The following is a 7,527-nucleotide window of genomic DNA, read 5'->3' as shown; positions in this document are numbered from 1 at the left end:
TTAACGTCTTTGTGAACGATATTGCAGAAGGGCTGTCTGGTAAGGTTTGTCTCTTTGCGGATGACACTAAACTCTGCAACAGGGTGGACACCCTGGAGGGTGTGAATGACATGAGGAAGGACCTAGCGAAGCTAGAGGAATGGACCGATATTTGGCAACTAAGGTTTAATCCCAAAAAATGCAGGGTCATGCACTTGGGTCGCAAAAATCCGAGGGAACGGTACAGTATAGGGGGTGTAGTGCTTCAGTGTGCGAAGGAAGAGCGGGACTTGGGGGTGATTGTGTCTGACGATCTTAAAGCTTTCAAACAGGTAGAAAAAGCGATGGCCAAAGCCAGAAGGATGATTGGGTGCATAAAGAGAGGCATGACCAGCAGGAAAAAGGAGGTGATAGTGTCGTTGTATAAGTTTCTGGTGAGACCTCATTTGGAGTACTGCGTGCAGTTCTGAAGACCGCACCTACGGAAAGAAATAAACAGGATGGAGTTGGTCCAGAGGGCGGCTACAAAATTAGTAAGCGGTCTTGAATGCAAAAATTATAGGGACAGGCTTATGAACCTCAACATTTATAAGCTGGAAGAGAGGAGGGAGAGAGGAGACATGATAGAAATGTTTAAATATCTCAAGAGCATTTATGTACAGGAAGAGAGCCTTTTTCAAATGAAGGAGAGCTCTGGAATGAGGGGGCATATGGCAAAGTTAAGAGGAAATAGGCTTAGGAGTAACCTAAGGAAGTATTATTTCACAGAAAGGGTGGTGGAGGCGTGAAATGGCCTCCCGGTGGAGGTGGTGGAGTCGAGGACTGTTCCAGAATTTAAAAAGGCATGGGATAAGTATGTGGGATTGCTTAGGAACAAGAAGAATTAGGGGTTACAGAGGATGGGCAGACTGGATGGGTCATATGGCCTTTATCTGCCATCATGTTTCTATGTTTCTTGTTTAATTTTTATTTGTTTTCCTTTAAAGTGGACTAACACAGCTACCATACTATTTTATTCTAAATTTAAAATAAAATTCTTTTTTTCTACCTTTGTTTTATGGCCATTAAATTTTTCTATCCATGTTGGTCCCAGTCTCTGGTTTCTGCTTTTCTCTGTCTTCTCTTAACACTCTCTCTAGGTCTCCTGCCCATTTGTCATTTCCTCTTTCCTCCTGTCTTCTTTTCTTCCTTTATTATATCCACTTTTGATTTATTTTTCCTTTCAGTGTTCTTCCATTTATTTTTCTGCCTCTTTGTACACTCAGATTTCATTCCTTCTTACTATCCAGTCTTCAATTTTCCTCTTTTACTGTGTCTGTCTACAGCTTACCCTGGCTGTCCCATTTCCCTTCCTTTCATTCCCCAGTCTTTCACTAACTGTATCATCTTCCCCCTTCCATCCAACATCTTTTTTTCTTTCTATCTTATTTCTTCCTTTAATCCGTCATCTACACTCTCTACCCCTCCCATCTAGCTCTCCCCATTCCATTCAATATCTTCTCTCTCCCCCCCTCTTCCATCCGGCATCTTTCTACTTTTTATCTCCCCTTCTATCCTGCATTTCCTCTCTTTCTCTCCTTCTATTATCCAGCATCTCCTCTCTCCTCATTCTATTCAGCATCTGCTCTCTCCCCATCCACAATATCTTCTCTCACTCTTACTCTCTTCCATCCAGCATCTCCTTTCTACTTTCTATCTCCCCCTTGTGCCAGCATTTCTTCTCTCTTCCCTACTTCCATTCAGCATCTCCTCTCTCTCTGTGTCTCACTCTCTCTCTTTCTCCCCAGATTCCGCTTCCATCTGTACTCTATCCTCTCCCTCCCCTACCATCCAGCATCTTCTCTCCCCCCCTTTTATCCAAAATCTCTTCTATTCCACTCCCCATGACAAGCATTTCCCCTATCACTCTATTTAACACTTGTGCTAAGCATCTTCCCTATCACCCTATCAATTCCCATGTCTAGCATCTCCCATCATCCTACCCATGACCCCAACATCCCCCTCTGTCACCCTACTGACCCTACTGTGCCCATCCACACCCCAAATCACCATGCTCTATTTAATTCCATTCTTCCTAATTCAGCACTTCCTGTTCTCCTCATCTGGCATCCTTTTATTTTATTTATTGTAAAATTTATAATCTACTCTAAAATTTCTAGGCAAGATACACACCTCCTCCTATTCCTTCGCTATCCTGTATCGTCTGTTCCTCCCCCCTGCACCTCCAGTCCAACTTCTTGTCCCCCCCCCCTTTCTGCATACCCCCTCCCCATCAACCCCTGCCACCCTTGTCATTTCTGCCACTCCCAACAATATTGCTTCCTCGGCAACAATATCAGTAACAAAGAGAGAAGAGTTGCACGGCTGCTGCCTATATATGCATTACTGCTTCCCACCCCTGTAAAACAGGTTTATAACAGAGGAGACAGGACTGGAAGCAGCAGCAGCAGCAGCACACACAAAGGGCAGGTGGGAAAAGTTGTGTTTGGGGCTTGAAAGGCTTAGCATCCCCAAGCCTTTTATATGGGGCACCTATGTGCTAGCTAGCCTTCCAAGTTTGTCAGAGCTGCCAATTGTTGTATAGGAAGGCCACACATAAATAGTTGAGAGCTGTGACAGTGTATTTATTTATTGCACTTGTATCCCACATTTTCCCACCTATTTGCAGGCTCAATGTGGCTTACAAAGATTTGTTATGGCATCGCCATACCAGGTTAAATACTACAATTGTTGTTATAAAGAAGTTAAAGAAGACAGGAGGATTTGTTCAAGCAGTTGTAGAAAGATACATTCTGAATAAGGTTGGATAGGTGTTGTGTTATAATTAGTTAAGGGTTCTCGTGGTAGGCTTTGTTAAAGAGGTAAGTCTTCAGGGATTTGCGGAAGTTAGTTAATTCGTTGATCGTTCTCAGGTGAGTTGGAAGTGAATTCCATAGCTGCGTACTCATATAAGAAAAGCTGGTCGCGTGTGTTAGTTTGTATTTTAGTTCTTTGCAGCTGGGGAAGTGTAGGTTAAGAAAGGTGCGGGAAGATCTCTTAGCACGAGGACCAGCATGTAGGTCGGGGCATCTCCGTAGATGATTTTATGAACAATCGTGCAGATCACCATCCATCTCAAAAGTATTACTTCTAATTTCCAGTTACAGCCTATTAAAAGGGACATCAGTCCAAATATCTGGCAAACCTTCTGAATTCCACGAGTGCTATTCAGTTACACAGTAGGTATTGTTATAAATACACATAAAATAGAAGCAGTCCTTGTACCTGAGAGCTTACACCCTAGTCCCAGTACATCATAATGCTTGGCAAGGGTAGGTGTAGAAAATGGTCATAGAAGGAAAGCATTTAAAACCAGCAGTAGCACAATGTAGAGGAAAAGATCTGTTATTTCAAGAGTGCAGCCTCCGATACTAGTCTTCAAACTAAGCTAAAGAGAGATTTATTTTTTCAAGAGGAGAGTAGCAACAGTTTCAAATTCTACCTTGAGTGTGAAAGAGCAAGTAGCAGTTTCCATCTCCATAAAGCAGCAAAGGAAGGCTGAGATAGTGGGTGTGGGGGGAGGGGTGCACAGGAGAGAAGCAGAAGCAGCAGCAGGTGGCGGCAACAGAGCAGAGCAGCAGGTGCACTTTATTCCCTGCTGAGAAATGTATGCAGCTGGTTTTGGCAGACACAGAATCTGATTATTATTGTTATGGATTTCCATAATAAGAGGATCTAGAAGATCTTGTTAAGTAGAGAGAAGGTAGTAAATGATGCTAGTAGAACAGAGAATAAAGAGTAGAATTTGTTCCCTGGCAGAATTTGAGGAAAATTAAGTTTTGGGGCAAGAGAAGTGCTATTTCAAAATTAGGCAAGCAAAATTATTTTGTAGGCTTTTGTACTTTGCCTTCTTTTTTTGTCCAAAATGCACCTAGCCTAAAGTGTGGGCTGTAATGCTGTAGCTAGTGTACTTGGATCCTTTAGAAAAATTACCTACTCTTGGTTTATAACAAGTGGCGTAGCCACAGGTGGGCCTGGGTGGACCAGGGCCCACCCATTTAGTGCTCAGGCCCACCCAACGGTAGCACACATTTAGCAGTAGCTGATGGGGATCTTAAGCTCGGCCAGCTGAAGACTTCCTCCTGATGGTAACAAAAACGCTACTCTCCACGATACTGTCACCTGCACATGCTCAGTTTTCAGTGCATGCCTGCTGCATACTGCCAAGGTGGAAAGAAGCATTTTCCCGCCAGCTGAAATATGTTTTTTTGGTGGTGGTTGTAAGGGGGGAGAACACTTGGTGCCCACCCACTTCTTGCCTAGGCCCACCCAAAATTTGTTATCTGGCAACGCCCTTGCTGCATCTGTCCCAAAGCAATACAACTTCGAAGAGCACTTATTTTCATTCCTTGTTGGGATGCTTCTTATGAAGTAGTCCTTGTAATAGAAACATTTTTCTCTTGGCACAAAGCTCAGGATATACTGCATTTGAATGATTATTCTTTAATTTCCTTGCTTGCTTCATCTTTATTTTCAGATATTTGGGGGGGGGGGATATTACAACATTGGGGGGTTTTCTTTATTCCTATAAAACAAACATAAGAATTGTCTTACTGAGTTAGATCAAAGGTCCATTAAGCCCAGTATCCTATTTCCAGCAGTGACCAATCCAGGGAATAAGTCCCTGAAAGTATTTGATATAAAATTACCATCAAAGAGCAAATTATTTTATAAGAAATCATGAAGGCAGGGAGGACTTAAGTGGGTGCCTATGAGTCCTTAAGAGCCTCATAAAACTTGCAGAAATCATAGCTGAAATGTACTTATATATTTACACTTAATCAGGAGTAGGTGTAAATGTACATGGGTGTAGTATACATCTAAATACAATTTGTGTAATGCCCCCTCAGGAGCATACCCTAGTTACAGGGATGACCTGACAGAAGCCCCCAGAACAGGCAAAATCGGTCCCCTATATATATATGGTGCCTAGTGCCTCCACTTGAAGAAAAGGAACTTAAAGAGTAAGATTGCCTTCCTTTTCACTCAGTAAATACAATACAAATACAATTTGGTCTAAATGTACAGATCAACAAGCAACAGTATAATGTACAGCTATGTCTTCCTCTTCTGTGCTAGGATGTAAAACTTCATTGGTGGACCAATACCAAATGTATAAACTCCAATTGAGTAAAATGTGGGGTATGGACAGGAGTTTTCTGAACTTGACTAGGCCATACCTAGAACACTAAATAGCAACTCAATACAAAAAAAAAAGTGGAATAAATGCTTTCTTTTTTGAACATAAGCAAGAACACAAGTTAGCAAAAAAAAAAAAAAAAAGAAGACGACGACAGAAACGGTACATCATCACTTATAATGCTGTAAGCCAATTAAAAATGTGTCAGCTTCTTGGGGCTGAGGGGGGACCCACACCAAATGCTTAATTGTTTGGGAACCAACATTGTAAAGGCTTAATAGAAAAGCCTGTATTTGACATGTTTTAAATGATGCTGCTAATTAGATTTCTCTTTGGAAGGCCAAGACCTTTTATGGTTACAATGGCTATCAACTGTTTATACCCAACAATCCTATCCCGGAAGTCAGTGGAAAGGTGTTCATACATAACATTATTGCCTCATATGGTTAAGACTGTCCTGTACAATGGTACACATCAACCCTCAGTGATACCTTCTTTGTTTTTAAACAGTTTGAAGAATGGCTTAAAGGAAGCAGGAAATGCTTTTATAGCTACCAAACTCAGGAATTATTTAAATTTGTGAGAAGTTATCGTTTCCCCGCCCAACCCTTTTCCCTCAACCCTTGAAGACAGCAGCTCTTCATTCCAGATCTGGCATTTTGTCATCATCACTATCTGGTGAATCATCTGCCCCATCTACTTCTGGTAAATCTACATCCTCATCCCCTCCCATGTTGTTCATCATCTCAGAAAAGTGGTCAAAATTGGACATATCTTCATCTGAATCATCTTCCCAGTCTTTCCAGTTATTAAAATCCACACTGAGCCAATTTAGCTTTGCCTTCTCTTTTGTTAGCCTGGGCCATGACTGACCAGACTCTCCTTTTCGTAAACAACATAAAATAGATCTGTCCGTCCTTTTGTGCTTAGAATCATTTGGATCAATGTACTGATAGAGTTCAATTTCATTTAAATGTTTAAGATTATCGCTTCCTCCAAGACAACTGAAAATAAGTTTGGATTTTTCAAAAACTATTTTAACGTCTCTACTGTCTTCAACACAGAACTCAATGAAGACATAGTCCCTTCGGTCATACCACTTCGCAGATGCTGGCTGCATGTCGGAGGCGGGCTGATCGGTCAATATATCTTGACGTCAGCGAGGCACTGCTCGGTGACGGCGGCAGCTCTTCCTCTCACCCACCCACACAAACACACGCTCGCTCTATCACGCGCGCCTTTGTTCTCGAGGGTCTTTACAACCGTTAAGTCCCACAGCTCCGGACTCACCGGGTAGGCAGAGGGCCCCTATCCCGAAGGTAAGACAGATGGAATATTAACTTATCACTAGTGCTCCTCCCACACCGCCGCGTTCATCCTCTCGTCTTCGCGAGCGGTGAGACAACTCCTGCGCGCGCGCTTTCATGACCACTACTCCCTACCACCACCACTACCACAACCCCTCACTACAATAAAACTACAATAAAACATATAGGAATTCAGCTCTTTTAAAATCTCTCACACATCTCTCATCTGTGATCTGTATTCACTCACAGACAGGAGTGGACTATTAGGACAATAGTAGCAATTGGAAATGGTGATTTGACTATAGTAGATAACAGTGGAAGAAACTAACCATATATAAGAAATTAATATCACCCCCTGAATAAACAGTATTTTATATATGAAAAATGGATCCTGAGATCCTGTAGGAGCAAAAGGCACTACATGCAGTACTACATGCCACTATATAAAAAAGTTATGCAGAATGAATACATGGCACATTCCAGCATTAGCAAACTGGTATAAAAATACAGACTTTGCTGACTTCATTTTCAGTGCTGAGGCCTGTTGCTAAGGCCTAGGTGTGTGCAGTCAGTAAAAACATCATCAAGGACTACAATCCAGCCACTGGAAATTCCCTTGGTGACTGAGCCAACACAATAGCTGGAGAAACAAAATGCAACAACATGTTGCTTATTGGGATAAAACATTCCACATTCAGAATTGCAACATGGGTCCAGTGAGACAGCATTGCAGCCACAGCAGTCACAACAATCTGGAACAACCAAGGGTGTTTTAAGGAGCACCTGGAGTCCATGCCCAGCTGAGAGTTGCATCACCATATCAGCTGGAGCTGGCCTTTTCTCTTTAAAAAGGTCTGTAAACTAGATCAAAGGGCTGTTTGCATTCCATCCAAAGTTCAGCCCTTGTTCTGCATCTGACTGACATGTCTAAGGAACACTCTGCCACCTGCTAAATGTCTGGTACCATCTCCATTCAGGTTGTATAGTTGCTGTGCACAGTTATTTTGTAAGTGCTGTGGGTTTAGAGTTACTGGCTGAATTAGGAGCCTACCTTAGGGATCT

General features: G+C 42.3%; 1 pseudogene; it reads right to left on the bottom strand.

Annotated features, from left to right (window-relative positions):
* Nucleotides 1-5,259: 5,259 nt before the first annotated feature.
* LOC115462316 lies at nucleotides 5,260-6,436 on the bottom strand (annotated as a pseudogene).
* Nucleotides 6,437-7,527: the final 1,091 nt, after the last annotated feature.

This window comes from Microcaecilia unicolor, chromosome 2, assembly GCF_901765095.1.
Source record: "Microcaecilia unicolor chromosome 2, aMicUni1.1, whole genome shotgun sequence".
Lineage (NCBI taxonomy): Eukaryota > Metazoa > Chordata > Amphibia > Gymnophiona > Siphonopidae > Microcaecilia > Microcaecilia unicolor.
Note: the sequence above shows the minus strand (reverse complement) of the source record. Positions and strands in the feature narration are given on the sequence as shown.